At 43.2% G+C, this 15,515-nt stretch overlaps 2 long non-coding RNA genes across 2 annotated transcripts; both read right to left on the bottom strand.

Moving 5' to 3' along the window:
- Positions 1-2,979: 2,979 nt before the first annotated feature.
- Positions 2,980-8,309, bottom strand: LOC136434468 (uncharacterized). The gene is made up of 4 exons (XR_010755749.1): positions 7,992-8,309; positions 6,368-6,477; positions 4,773-4,907; positions 2,980-3,414 (listed from the first exon to the last, which is right to left on the bottom strand). It is a non-coding gene; the product is annotated as an uncharacterized lncRNA (long non-coding RNA).
- Positions 8,310-9,650: 1,341 nt separating this feature from the next.
- LOC136434460 (uncharacterized) lies at positions 9,651-15,428 on the bottom strand. Its single transcript, XR_010755748.1, has 2 exons — positions 12,813-15,428; positions 9,651-11,620 (listed from the first exon to the last, which is right to left on the bottom strand). It is a non-coding gene; the product is annotated as an uncharacterized lncRNA (long non-coding RNA).
- Positions 15,429-15,515: the final 87 nt, after the last annotated feature.

Raw genomic sequence — 15,515 nt, 5'->3', positions numbered from 1 at the left:
GTTTTGATCTTTTTGCTATTCATGTCTTTCTAAGCACCTACGTGATATATACGGCAAAAAAATGTGGATACGCCGAAAAATTACCTGGATGTCTAACCTTCATCAACGAAATATAAAATAGTTTTTATTCATCGTCAAAGCCCCCTTCGTGAACCATTTGTGAACTGATATAAAAAGTTTAACAAAATGATCCAGCGATTCCTTTGAGATTATTTTGTACTCGGATTCAACAAAGAAACTGGTGGTGTCAAAAAGATGTTATCTGCAGGTATTTTGTAATGACTCCGAAAGTATCCAGGTCACAACAGGTCCGGTCCGACCGGCCGACGGCACACAAACACCTTTCAGAAGCTTTCATTCCACGGGGCTAGAAGTTACTAGTGAAGAATAACAGCATGGACCATGTAGGTCAGAAATAACATATGAAATTGACAGCAATATATCATGAAAATCCTATGTTCTGACAGTCCAATGTTCCAACAACAGGGATGTTGCTGTAGCTCAACTGGCAGCGGCCTCACAGTTGAGTTCCTAGCCTGGTTTCAATCAGTTGCAAACTGGGAGACCCTGGTCGAATCCTGGGAAGGGCCTGTCGGTTGGGGTGTCTTTCGGAAGGGACATGACAAGGGGGTCCCATGTTCCGACGCTTCTTGACCGCTGGTCAGCTTAGTCCTAGACTCCTGAATTGTATGGCTAACGAAAGAAAATATCCTGATTATACTTATGAGGACCTACGAGGGGTTTGAGTGTGTAAAAATGCCTTGCAAACAGTGTGTGTATGTGACGTTTATTATCTCCATGAAAAATGGAGATATAGTTTTGGGTGTGTCTGTCTGTCTGTCTGTCTGTTTGTGTTTCCGCACTACTCTAGTCAGCATAACTCAAGAACCTCTTGATGGATTACGATGATATTTGGTATGTGGGCGGCTGTTGGGAAGCCAAAATTCAAGGTCGATTTTGGGCCCCCTGGTATGTGACCTTGGTACTGCAGCAGAACTTCCGTTTTTATATCTTTTGACCTGGACGTGCCATGGTCTTGATTTTTGGGTGGCAGATAGCTTGTGATGTAATAAAGAAGTGGTGTCGGTTTGAGCTCCTTAGCAGCTTGCTCTGGAACTGCAGGGGCGTTATTCATACTGCAGTATCTCTCCACAGTGGGTTCTACTTGACGTCTTAAATCGCTGGGACACCGGTCTTCTCTGACTTCGATGTGTTTATCTAGGTTCATATAAAAACGTGGATTGTTGACTTCCACTGCCTCTTTTGTCGTGAAGTTCACTGCTAGGGATGATGTGAAACGTTTGGGAAATGTGAAGCGTGAAATGTGGATATTGAATAGTCACCCTAGGTAATAAACAGCTTAGCTATCCCCTTTTTTCGCCAGTAAGAAAATATGGGATAAAACCATCACAATACCACTATCCCGACTATTTTGCTACTATACTTTTCAGTACTTAATAACACGGATAAATAATCATGTCGTGGTGTGTACTATTTTCCAAGAGGAGGTTTCAGTCGAGAGGGCTAAGAGTGGCCGCGATTTTTAACATTCCTCTCTTGCAGGGACAGACAAGTGTTTTAAAAATCGCGGCCACTTCTCTGAGCCCTCTCGGACGAAACCTCTGCTTGGAAAATAATGTTTGCACCCATGCCCTTCTTGTTCACTGTCCATTGAATTGTGTCCATTTGTCTGCTGGCAACGCCCCCTTTTCTAAAGATAGTCCTTACTTTGTTGGAGGCTGTCCATCGATGTATGATGCTAATCTCCAGTCAGATCTAATGGTTGCGAAGACCGTATCCACCTGGCAGAAGAAGTTTTTTAAAACTTCCTCAACCATTTGATCTGCTTAGGTTGCCATAAAAACTTATTCTGCCAATTGGATACAGTCTTCGCAACCATTAGATCTGCTTGGAGATTAGTATGAATGATGCCGGCCTTTCAAGTTGGTGCAAGTGTCTTCATACACACTCCCATGCCCTACTTGTTCATTCTCCGTTCAATCTAATTTCCCCCCATTGTCTGATAGCAACGCCCCCTTTTCTGTCATTCCAAATAATCCTGAGGCTGTCCATCGGTGTACGAGGGGTGACAAATAACTCCTCGGCCTCACCCAGAAATAAGGTTCACTACTCAAATTTTGGGGAATGATTATGAAGTATGACATCTTTTAGCAATACCCACCAAACATCAAGTTATTGTGGGGAGTACCTTTTAGTCGACGTCCATTTGAAAACTTGTAGGTAAGTGGCGAGAAAAACAAGGTTGAACTGTGATCAGAGCAGTGTGGTTGATTTTCTATTGCCATGAATCGGCATGAAATCTTCAAAATGTTTGATGAAGATTCCCTTTCTATTTCAACTAAAAAGAAGTGGGTATCTGACTTTCAGCAGAGCAAGTAGACTTGCACACCTCAGGTCACAGCTCAATTGTCCATGTTTTGATCCTTCTACCTCACATAACGATACTGAGTGTCCTTGGCAAAGTAATGATCACAACGATTTGAATTTTGGAAGGCATTCATAAAAGACTTCATACTTTAAAATTATACTACACATTTTGAGTTGTGCACCTTATTTCTGGGCGAGGCCGAGGAATTATTGATCACCCCCCGTACCTTGTCACCAATTCCCTTTTAGACGTGGAGTTCAACTTGGTGACTTTCGTTTACTCGCGTTATGTCTCCAGAATGCTGCACCGGCATGGTTGGTAGTTCTGAACAAAGATGATATTATCTATTCTACTCTCTACCAGACTAACTACTCTTGCTATGGGGAGAATGATTTGCCAGCGGCGTTTGTCCATTGTAGGGTTTTATGTGGCACCTGTACCGAGTGCGTACTCTCCTGCCCAACTATTCACCCTATGTTTGCCGAATTCTACTGTCCATAATCATTTAGGAAGGTCTGGTGGATACTAGCTATTCATACTGTCCATTAGTACAACGTTGCTGTACAGGAAAATGTTACAAACACGCACGATTTGTCTAAAGATTTTATTAAACCTGTAATCACCAAGTGTACAGAATGAATGTTCCCAGTTCCATGGATGAATACTGAAATGTATAATCGTCGTCTTCTTTATACTGTTACCTTGTGGGTATGGGGATTACATGTGCGCGGTACTAAACAACTGATTGTCGAAAGAGAACGACATGTACATGTATTTCCGACATGGTGTCCAACGGAAGCTTCGCGATGTTTCAGGTATAACAGAAAGGAAGCCCACAACACACCGTACGATTTACTTGAGAAATGATTAAGAGAAATTTTTCACTCTAGATATATTTTCTTCTACTTATTATAGTGAACATCGTCACATGGCTACTCCTGTCCTGGTGACGTCATGAGAAGTTTGAACTTCTGTGTTTGGGGACGTCCGGACGGTCGCTAGTAGCTTGCATCACTTTTTGTTGTCTGTAAAATGTGGATACCAAAAAAATTACAAAAACATTAATTGACGAAACATGTACATTTAAATGTACACATTTTGTAACTTCCATTACCGTTTGAAGTAAGACGTTCCTGACATTAGGATATGCTACATAAAAGGTGCCGAACTGTTGTTTTTATGACGACTCAAATTTTTTTTGGCTTTTACAAACTACAGTTTGGCATCTTATATGTGGCATATTCTATTATCAGGAACGTCTTACTCCAAACGGTAACGGAAGTTACAAAATGTGTACATTTAAATGAGAACGCCATTATACATACGATACGAGCGATAGTCAAAGGGGTGAAGCAGAGCTCACAAGGCTCCTTATAGCCTGGAAACCATCCCCTCGGGGGTTCCCCGATATCTCTACGGCGCTTGGAGTGACCCCCGCCCGCCCAGACAGCTTAGTCCGCTCGGGGTGTTGCTTTACGGCCTTGAATTAAATTACGTCGCCTCGGTGACGGAAGTAGGGTGGCAGCCGAAGTAGAAAGGCTATCAGAAACGGTTCAATAAAGCAGACGGGAACCGGTAAAACACCCCTAAGCTGACTCCTAGAGAGTCTCTACCAGACTAACCGCGTAGGAAATAGAGAGAACATTTGCCGGGGGACTTTGGCCATGGAGGATAACATTCCCTAAGGTTGCCTATTGGACCGTCTCTCCGTAGCCGACTCCCTTCATACAATTGACTCTATTTGGCCAATTTTACTATTTTTCCAGCGACCCGCGGAGACTGTTAGAGGCTAGAGTGGGACCAGGCTAGACTCCTTACCGTCTTCTTCCAGTCCGCGCTCCTCCAGTCCAGAAACGGTTCAATAAAGCAGACTGGGCCCGGTAAAACACCCCTTAGCTGACCCTTAGAGAGTGGGACCAGGCTAGAATCCTTACCGTCTTCCTCCAGTCCGGGCTCCTCCAGTCCAGAAACGGTTCAATAAAGCAGACTGGGCCCGGTAAAACACCCCTTAGCTGACCCCTAGAGAGTGGGACCAGGCTAGACTCCTTACCGTCTTCTTCCAGTCCGCGCTCCTCCAGTCCAGAAACGGTTCAATAAAGCAGACTGGGCCCGGTAAAACACCCCTTAGCTGACCCCTAGAGAGTGGGACCAGGCTAGAATCCTTACCGTCTTCCTCCAGTCCGGGCTCCTCCAGTCCAGAAACGGTTCAATAAAGCAAACTGGGCCCGGTAAAACACCCCTTAGCTGACCCCTAGAGAGTGGGACCAGGCTAGAATCCTTACCGTCTTCCTCCAGTCCAGAAACGGTTCAATAAAGCAGACTGGGCCCGGTAAAACACCCCTTAGCTGACCCCTAGAGAGTGGGACCAGGCTAGAATCCTTACCGTCTTCCTCCAGTCCGGGCTCCTTCAGCTCCTCCAGTTCCTCCAGCTCCCTGGCAGCCAGCTCCTCAGTCAGCTCCACGGCATCCATCAGATGCACAATCGACTCCTCAGCTGCCAACTGCCCCCCCTTAGCTCCTGTAAAGACAGGAGGAGAAGACAGACACTGAGAAAACACTCTACTGTACATATCTTACTTTATGTAAATAACCACTAGTACAGGAGAGCAAAGGATGAGAGGTTCACTCGCCGATTGCCTGCTCAGAACTGCTTCTTAAGTGCCAACTAATCACTTAGTGGTCCTGCCTTAGGACCATCTGTGAACAGTACTGCCCATCTTCCTGTTGTGATAAGTAAAACATCTTGCACCGTCTAAATGTGCTCTCGACACATATGTTTTTATTTTGTCATGTTTACCCAGGGTAGCCCTGCTCATTGATTAACACTGCTTTACAGAGGGGCCATTCGACTGAAAACAAATGAACGGTGAGGTCATGTGGCATGACGGTGTTCTCCCCGGAACCTAGTGGTCCCGGGTTCGAATCCCCTGACGCCATCAATGTTGTGCCCATCGGAAATTCACTTTACATGATATTCCTCGTTCCACCACCCAGGTGTAAAATGGTCCTGTTGTTCTCTGTATGTGGCACTGTCAAATCAAAGTAGGTCAATAAAAACTTGAGTGCAGTGTCACATTGTCATTTTCTGTCCAAAAGCAAAAGAGAAAAGAGAGAAAACAAATGGACGGAAAGTTTGGCTGATTTCGTGTATATAGTCATTGGAAGGTAGACAGACGATTTGGAATGTTGCGGATACACATGCATGGCATGATAACCCAGCCGCTGAGTACGTAAGTGGTCGAATGCATGGATGCAGTACACTCTAGCATTCCTCCTTCTACAGTTGTGCTTTTGGATGTTGATAAAGATTCACATTTTCCAGAACTTTCGATATAAGGAGGTAGGCCGACTATATTTTTTGTGTTTGTTGTTTGCTGGTTGGTTGTATGTTTGTCTGTATCGCAGAACAGTTAAGCCGTCTCAAGACGTAAGACATCCGCGAAGATATTGGAAACTGGTGATAACAAAAACTGATCACTATGAATATGCGACTTCTTTGTCAATATCGCTTCATCTATTGCAAAGCTTAAAAGAAACCAACCACCTTTAGAGAGAGGCCGGTATAGAAAATTACCTAACGTTATATACGAAAGACTTTGTAAGTATTGCAGTACAAATGCCGTGGAAGACGAAATACACTTTATTTCAAACCGTCATTTCATAATAATGCACGAAATGAGTTGTCTATTCAGACCACTAAAATCTATCCGAATTTCTCTAAGCTTACAGACAAAGAAAATACTGTTCTTCTTTTGACTACCAACAACCCACAAATTATAGAAAAGGTGGGACATTACGTCTTACATTGCTTACAAAAGTGAAGTCAAACCCTTCACTAGTTATAGACAATTACGTTTGTATGATCTAGTTTAGCCGTGTTTATACTTACTTTGTATCGTGTACTTTTATGTATGTTATTTGCAATTAGCCTTCGGGCAGGAATTTGAAATAAACTTATATAATTATAAAACGCCCTACCTTCACCTGAGCCGCGGCGTCTCCAGGCATTGCTGTCGTCAATCAGCGTCGCCATGACGACCATCGCAATGAGCAGCAGGCAAACAGAAACCTTCATGGTGCAGCTTCCTCTATCCGCAAAAACAACGCAAGAAATAGGTTAAGTTTATCAGAACTGGCAAAGACAATAGCTACTTATCAAGAGTCTAATGTTGTATGTATTCAACCATGGCATGAGCTCACCTGCTAATGTTCAAAAGGGCGTCGCCTGCGTAGAATGACGACGATGATTTGGAATTTGCAATACAGCTTCGCTACAGATCGTGTTTTCATCCAAGCATACCGGGTTACCTTTAGTCTTTTTACTTTTAAGTTTTAGATAAGTGTGTTGGGTACTTTTACGTGAAGAGGTTTGACGCCGTAAAGCTCCCTCATTCACTGGGGATGGGGCTGCGGGCTTTACGCCCCCTCCGGTAGGCCTCTTTCCCAGTCGCGCCCAGGCCAGGGCGCGAACCCGGGCCGCTGGCCGATAGGCCTTTTTTTCGGTCGCGCCTAGACCCGGGCGCGAATCCGGGCCGCTGGCCGGTAGGCCTCATTCCCATTGTGCCCAGACCCGGGCGTGAAATCGGGCCGCTGGCCGATAGGCCTCTTTTTTAGTCGTGCCCAGACCTGGGCGCGAACCCAGGCCGCTGGCCGATAGGACTCTTTTCCAGTCGTGCCCAGACCCGGGCGTGAACTCGAGCCGCTGACCGATAGGTTTCTTTTTTAGTCGTGCTCAGACCCGGGCGCGAACCCGGGCCGCTGGCCGATAGGATTCTTTTCCGGTCGTGCCCAGACCCGGGCGCGAACCCGGGCCGCTGGCCGATAGGGCAGTCTTTTCCAGTCGTGCCCAGACCCGGGCGCGAACCCGGGCCGCTGGCCGATAGGATTCTTTTCCGGTCGTGCCCAGACCCGGGCGCGAACCCGGGCCGCTGGCCGATAGGGCAGTCTTTTCCAGTCGTGCCCAGACCCGGGCGCGAACCCGGGCCGCTGGCCGATAGGGCAGTCTTTTCCAGTCGTGCCCTGGCAGTCGTGCCGGGCCGCTGGCTCCGCGGAATTTGAACCAGATGTGGCGAGAGGTAGAGTGCGCAGACCTCTACATGACGCGGGCACGACTTATACATGTCCCGAAAAGTGATTTTTTTTTGCCGCTTAATTCTAGACGAGGCTCGACATTACCTTTTTGTTTCCCCTCTTCTTTTCCGAAAGACCACAGCACGGACTCAAACAAATCCACTACCGCGTAAATTGAAACAACTTCCACCTTACAACCGACTACAGTTAACCCTAGACAGGTGACCGCCTGACACAGTCAGCCACCTCCAGTCACAAGCCACATTAAAACAGTCTTGTCCTTTTTTTTTTACAAAGTTAACCCGACAAAGTCGCCTTAAAACAAGCTCGCTGAAAGTCGAACCAACTACCACCATACAACCGAAAATCTAGAAACTAGACAACATATATTTCAGCCAGCAATGTTATATGATACAGGAAGTCAATTCCTTAGATCATGAATAGATGAGTGGCCCTCTATGGCCTTGCACTGAGCGAGTTCATTAAGAAGAAGGAGAAAAAGACTGGTTGAAGATTTGGTACTAGTACCTACCAGGATTTCTGACCAAGTTGGCTGGAGAAGAACCGCGGAATGGAGCTGCGCGGACTGCAGCGAAAATAAATACTCCACCAAACCAATTATGTGGATGAACAAAGATAAAAGATTATGGTAATGAGTTCGATTTAGTTGTCTTACAAGGAGGTCTTACAAAGCTGGCAGGTGTGTCCAAATCGCTAACTTAAATTTTGCCTTCCTACACTGTTGCGCTACTATTGTTTCAAACGCGAACTTAAAACCACCGCGAACACTCCGTTTTCTCCCTATCGCCAAATTAAATCCCCGCGAACAATTTGGAATGTACAGTGAATCATGCGAACTAAAAGGTTAACCCTTGCACTCTTGTTGCCTTTATACACCCGTGCCCTACTTGTTGAACTGCGTAAGCTCTTCTCATTGTCTGTTGACCACGCCCACTTTTCTGTCGACCTGTCATTCAGAAATAATACCACTAAGCCAACCTAGCCTCCAGCAATAAGAACTAAATCTAATGATAAAACTGTAACTTGAAAAAGAAAACAGCCGGAAGGAGTCTGCAACGGAGGCAAAAGTCCATCATAATCGTTCAACTGTATTTGTTGGACCACTTCGGCCGAATTCGACACTTTTGGCGTCTTCAAGCACCCGTGCCCTGCTTCTTGACCTGCGTAACCTTTAAAATTTAAAATTTTAAAATTAGTGTTGACCACGCCCACTGTTCTGTCGACATGTCATCCCCAAAATTACCACCAAGCCCGCCCGTAACTGGGTCGTATGTAAATGTGTACCGTTGTTCCAGAGAGTTCTACAAACTTGCTCACCTCACCATGAATAGTGTTTTTTTCTCTTTATTTTGCCGCCATGCAATGCTCTGGATCAATTCAAAAACAGCCACCCTTCCCTGGATACTGGAATGCATTTAGTGACACGGAGTTTTTCGTCTATGCTATTCTCTTCGACAACACCCCCCATTCTGTCAATCAAGAATTCAAATCAGTATGCTTCCCGATCTTATTTATTTGCAACAACAGCACAATATTGTCTCTAAGACCCTTCACGGACGTTGAGTTCACCATGATTTGGCCTAGTATAGTTTCGGTTACTAATGTTATGTCTCCAGAATGCTGCGCCGGCATGCCGATAGTTCTGAATAAAGATAATGCTATTAGCTATCTATTGTAGTCTCTACCAGACCAAGGAGGTTAAATTAACCTCCTTGACCAGACTAACTACTCTGGCTATGTGGAGCATGCAGTTTCAAGTAGAGTGGATCCATTCTTCAAGCTAACCGACATCTTTCACACCACAGTCGTCCCTCAGTAAGACATATGGAGCCGTATAGTTCCTGTTTATAACTTTTATCCAGTCTAGCTCCAAGACCGGTTTCAAGTGTACAGACGAAAAGTACATCGAGGTTCTCACTTACATACCTTTCCAGTGCATAATGCCCTAGTAACGTGGTATCCTACTATGGCTACGAGGGGAACGGTTTGCCAGGGGCGTTTGGCCACAACAGGGTGTCATTTGTCACTCTTACTCTGCTGGACATCTATTCGCCCTATTTTTGCTAAATTGTACTGTCCACAGTCATTTTGGGAAGGCCTGGCGGATGCTAGCTATCTATACTGTCCATTAGTATAACGTTACTGTACAGGAAAATATTGCAAACACGCATAAGTTTCCTATGGATTTTATTAAACCAATACTCACAAAGAGTACAGAAAGAACGTTCTCAGTTCCTTGGAATGAATACAGAAATGTATAATCGTCGTCTTCTTTATACTTTCACCTTGTGAGTTTGAGGATTACTAAACAAAAGCATCATTTTCTGTCGTCTGTAAAATGTACATATAACATAAAGAAAAGTTCTACATTGTTATCTCTAAGCCTTCTTACAACTACATGTCAACATACATACATACATACATACATACATATTCCTACTACAAATCAAAATGGATCGTTCACAAAGCTTAGTCTCCAGTATTCTCTGTTATACATAATTTCGGTCAAGTCTTTTCCATTCGAACAAGTTTCTGACTCAATGAGGTTTTTTAATGTCACTTATGGACGTCCCATTCTTCTTTTGCCTTTTGGTGACCAAAGAAGCAGTTTACCAGCTGGTTCGCCATGGCGAGTAACATCTTGAAATGAACTAAATATATAAACACACATTCGTGTTGTAAAACACACGACGAGAAGAAAAGCTTGAAATCGCAGAGAACAGTTGCATGCAAATAAATAATAACTTTATTGCAAGTTCATGCCCGAAGGTTAAATGCAAACAAACAAGTACATGGAAATACATGGAAATCGAAATAGTTTTCTAGTCTACTGTGAAAGTTCTATATTAACTAAGGTTGATTATGGTTGGGTTTGACGTCTTTTTTGAAGGCAGTGGAAAATGAAGAGACCTACGTTTTGTATCGTAAGTGGGTTGGTTGATTTCAGTAGTAACATGGATTTTTGTAAGCTATTCAAATGGTGAAAGCTAGGGGAATTAACGGAAGCTGTTTTATATAATTCGTTTCTTTCGGCGTCATACAGACAGAGGGCATTGGCAAATTAAAATGTATTATTTCATTTTCCACTGCGTTCATTGTACAAAACTTACACATTCCCTCGTGAGCAGGCAGCTTTTTATATCTACCATTTTCTATTTCTAGTGGATGTGCGCTTATTCGTATCTTACACACAGCTGACCGTTGGTCAATATCTTTGTTGGAAAGATATAAATTCAATACAATTCAAAATAAATGAATTGAGAGGTGATCATTGACTTCTGAGCTTCACCGAGAAACAATGTGCACGACTCAAAGTTCGGGGCATAACTTTGATCATAAAGTATACATTTTATGAATGTGTGACAAAATTCAACTCATTATAATCCAGGAACTTTAGGTGAGAGAGAAGGAAAAAACATATACAATTGAGCTGCCATCTGTATTGTGCATGTCAACTCGTTAAGTTAAAGTCAGATACTCAATTTCATCTAGTTGAAGTACGAAGGGAATCCTATATAATATGCCCCGAAATTCTCACTGTGCACCTTAATTCTTGGCGATGCACAGAATTTTAATGAGCACCCACGTATAATCGCTGGACTGATATCTTCTGAGGGGCAAAGCGGAGCTCAAAACACCCCTTACCATCTTTTTGACCAGAGGTTTTGTCCATTCTGTCCAAATGAAATTGAAGATGAACAACATTTTATCCTAGATTGTCCACCATATCATGATAAACGCTCAAAGCTGTTCAACCTTCTTTCCGCTTGCTCAACATAATTTGATACATTCCATTCTATAGATAAATTCAAATACATTCTAGAAGGAGACAACCCTTACTGTGTACAAATAGCCAAATATATCAAAGAATGTTTAGATCTTAGAACTAGTAGTGTAAGTGATACGTTAAACTCGACATGTTGAAGTATTCATTTTGTATCCCATTGTCTGCTGTTTGCATGTACAGTTGTAGAAGACCTAAAGAAAGTCGCTGTACTTTTATTGTGTCAATAAAGATTTCTATTCTTTCTCAAGTCTGGACGGCTCCAGCTTCCCCTTGAAGTCAGCTCATCAGCCTCTCAGTGCCGACCAGAACAGACTTCTCTTCTGACAACATCTCCAGCAGACTTCCCTCTTCAGCTGTAAGAAAACGGACGGAGGGACTGAAGTTTGGCTGATTTCATCTGTAACCATTGGAAGGTAGACATGTTGTCGTTCCATTACATTTTAGAACATATATATATAATTATGTATCAACAGTTATGTATATTATTATGTATCAACAAAAGTGCAATACAGCAAATATCTTGTGCAATACAGTATGTATATATGTATCGGAAGGCGGATGCACGTAACTTTTTACCTTGCGCTCTCCAGATTTTACTGATCTGACTAAGGGGTCGGCCTAGGTTTTTAAATCATTCATCTTGTACGTTGTTCATTTTAAATGTGTGTCTTGTGAACACACTTTGGACTGTTGCGGATACGCATGGATGGCGTCATTACCTTTAAGAGGATCATAATATTTATTTTGAAGCAAGTTTTGGTGTTACTGATGGGCTAATAGTCAGAAAGTACCCCCAAAATAGACATTTTTGTCAAAAATTACCCAAAATACCCTTTCAAAAATAATTGTATTGTTTCTGACCCACTATTCACACAACGTATTATGAAGAGCTATAAGTTGCATGTCTTAATTATTTGCCAACTTTTAATCTTCTAGAGTAAAGTATCATGGCGCATAAGCAAAAAATGTAGCTATTTCTTAAAGGGAGAATTGGTTTCCTAGCAACCGTTGCTAAGGAACATGCATAAGCAAAAAATGTAGCTATTTCTTAAGGGGGGAATTGGTTTCCTAGCAACAGTTGCTAAGGAACGTGCTTTTCGAATTGGCGCCACCCTTGAACCATACCAAGTTTCATGCTTTTACCACAATTTGAACAGTTCTACCTACATTTTGCACCAATCGCCTAGACTAGTTAGTGGTCGAATGCATGGATGTAGTCTTCCTACTAGAGATGCGTTTCTGTATGCTGAGCAAGATTTCAATAATTCCATTAAACTAACTGTCGTATGGAGAGGTAGGGCTAGCATGTCTGTCTGTTTGTTTGTCTGTTTGTCTGTCTATTTGTTTGTTTCTTTGTTTCTTTGTTCCGCAAAGCAGTTAAGCCTCCTCAAAACGCAACACATCCGCAAAGGTATTGGAGACTGGTGACAACAAAAACTGATCGCTACGAATATCCGACTTTAATCTCAGTATCGCTCTTGTATTCACTTCCGGCAATGCTCAGAAGTCCAAAAGAAACCAGCCACCATCATCAAAAGGTCCCACCTGGGCTTTCGGCTGGAGAGATTTGTGACTTGCGCAGTCGGCGGCGCTGGAGCCTTCCAGCGGTGGTGTCGTCAGTCAGCGTCGCCATGACGACCATCGCAATGAGCAGCACGCAAACAGAGAACTTCATGGTGCAGCTTCCTCTATCCGCAAAAACAACGCAAGAAATAGGTTAAGTTTATCAGAACTGGCAAAGACAATAGCTACTATTGCTACTATTGCTACAATAGCTAAGAGTCTATTGGAAGCGTTCAGCCATGTCATAAGCTTATTACATGTATGTTGGTTAAGGTTGAATGATTTTAGCCGAATTCTTTGCGATGTACCACACTTGATGCAGATAAACAAACATAAAAGAATGTGCTAATAAAAATAATAACTTTATTGCAAGTTCATGCCCGAAGGCTAAATGCAGACAAACAAGTACATGGAAATACATGGGAATCGACATAGTTATCTAGTCTACTGTGAAAGTTCTAAGTTAACTATGGTTGACTATGGTTGTGGTTGGGTTTGACTTCTTTTTTGAAGACAGTGGAAAATGAAGAGACACACGTTTTGTATCGTAAGTGGGTTTGTTGATTTTAGTAGTGATATGGTTTTTTGTAAGCTATTCAAATGGTGAAACGGGAATTAACGGAAGCTGTTTTATATAATTCTTTTCTTTCGGCGTCATATAGAGGGCATTGGCAAATGAAATGTATTTCATTTTCCACTGCGTTCATTGTACAAAACTTACACATTCTCTCGTCAGCGGGCATCTTTTTATATCTACCCATTTCGATTTCTAGTGGATGTGTGCTTAGTCCGGTTTAGTTGCCTTACAAAGAGGTCTTGCAAATGTCAGTAAGGATAAAACAGTGGTGGCAGAGGTAAAAAAACCTGAGTTGGCTCATATCCTCGTCTTACATTGTTAAACTTTATTTGTCAGATCATTTCGGCCGACAATGACAGAGAGAGGGGGGGAGAGAAAGTGGGGGAGGGAGAGAGAAAGAGGGAGAGGGAGGGAGGGAGAGAGAAAGAGGAGGGGAGAATCATAACTGGAAACCCAACTTTTTGCCAGGCCTGACTCACATTATATTCGCAGGCTGCTGTTTCGTCATGGTTGGTAGTTCTGAATAATGATTATAATTTGAGCGAAGATCATCATTTAAGGCAGATCAGAGAAGATAAAAGATAATGCATACAGAGGTATGTCCTGTTTAGTTGTCTTACAAGGAGGTCTTGCAAAGCTGGCAGATGTGTCCAAAGTCAGCGGATTGTTGACTTCTACGGCAGTGTAATTGACAACCACTGGTTAACTACCAGGGATAATGTGAAATTTTTTGAAACCGTGAATTGATATTATTTGAGATGTGAGTTTGTATGAAAAGGCTCTAGAACAACGATTGTATGGTTTGCATTACGACCAATTTGGGTTCTCCTAGTGGCACAGTATTATCTTAAGAAAAGGGGCGTTGCCAGCAGACAACGGGATATCTTTTTCAGTGGCGTAGGAAGCTGCTAGTAGGCCCATTGTCGAACTAGGCCTTTGTTGGCAACAACATCAGATTCAGTAAGACAGCTCAATATTCTACAATCCTATTCCACACAAAAAAACGTCATAGTTAAATCATGAAGATTCATTCACAGATTCTCGAGTTATCTTGATAAGATACACACAAACACACAAACATACACAGCCCGCTGCAGTGCCGTAGGAAACTGCCAGGAGGCCCATTATCGAACTTAACCTTCGTTTTGTTGATCCCTACCCACCTACCAAATATCACGAAGATCCATTCTCAGCTTCTTGAGTTATACTGTTAACATACAAACACACAAACATACAAGGCATTCCACTATGGGAAAACCGAAAACATTACCTTCTGGCAAAGGTAATGACAAAAGGGGGCGTCGCCAGCAGACAATGAAGTCACATGGAGTGGACGCAAGCATTCGAACAAGTAGGGCATGGGTGCAAAGCCAAAGGTTAGCTGTTTAGTACCCGGGGCGGCTATACAATATCCACATTTCACAACTCACATTTCTCAAAAGTTCCACATCATCCTTTTCAGTCAAGTTCACCACTAAGTGTGGTAAATTCCACGGCCGTGGAAGTCAACAATCCAGGGTCTTTGGAGTATTGCCAAGATAAAGCTAATCAAAAGATTGTGGATTTCTACCTTCCACGGCCGCGCAATCGACACCTTTTAGCGGTGAACTTCACGTCCCTAGAGGGACCAAGTAACAAATTGTTATATATTTGCTGTTGTTGCAAGTAAACGAGATGTGGTGCTGTCACAACTGTACGGACAAAAAAACCTAGGTGTCGCTAGATGTGGTTGACTGTCCAGGGTGGCTGCTTTTAAATTGATCCAGAACAATCATTGTGTTGGCGGCAAAATGGAGAGGAAAAAGCACTGTTTAATGTGTGGTTAGGGAGCATGTAGAACTCCATGGAACAACGATGGTATATCATTTGCACACGACAGGTAGATAATTCATTCGTGAAAAACAGAGCGAATCCACGGAGGGTTGGCGGGTAAACTCCGCTGAAGAAGAACTAACCGACTGGATTCCCTGCTGGGCCGAGGGGCCAGGGTTCGCATCTGATTAACCTCCTTCGGCCCCAAAATCCCCAATTACAGGTTGGCTTGGTGGTATTTTTTGGGGGATGACAGGTCGGCAGAATAGTGGGCGTGGTCAATAGACAACGAGGAA

The sequence above is a fragment of the Branchiostoma lanceolatum genome, chromosome 5 (assembly GCF_035083965.1).
Source record: "Branchiostoma lanceolatum isolate klBraLanc5 chromosome 5, klBraLanc5.hap2, whole genome shotgun sequence".
Taxonomy (NCBI): Eukaryota; Metazoa; Chordata; class Leptocardii; order Amphioxiformes; family Branchiostomatidae; genus Branchiostoma; species Branchiostoma lanceolatum.
The sequence above is the reverse complement of the archived record's forward strand: the minus strand, read 5'-3'. Positions and strand labels throughout refer to the sequence as shown.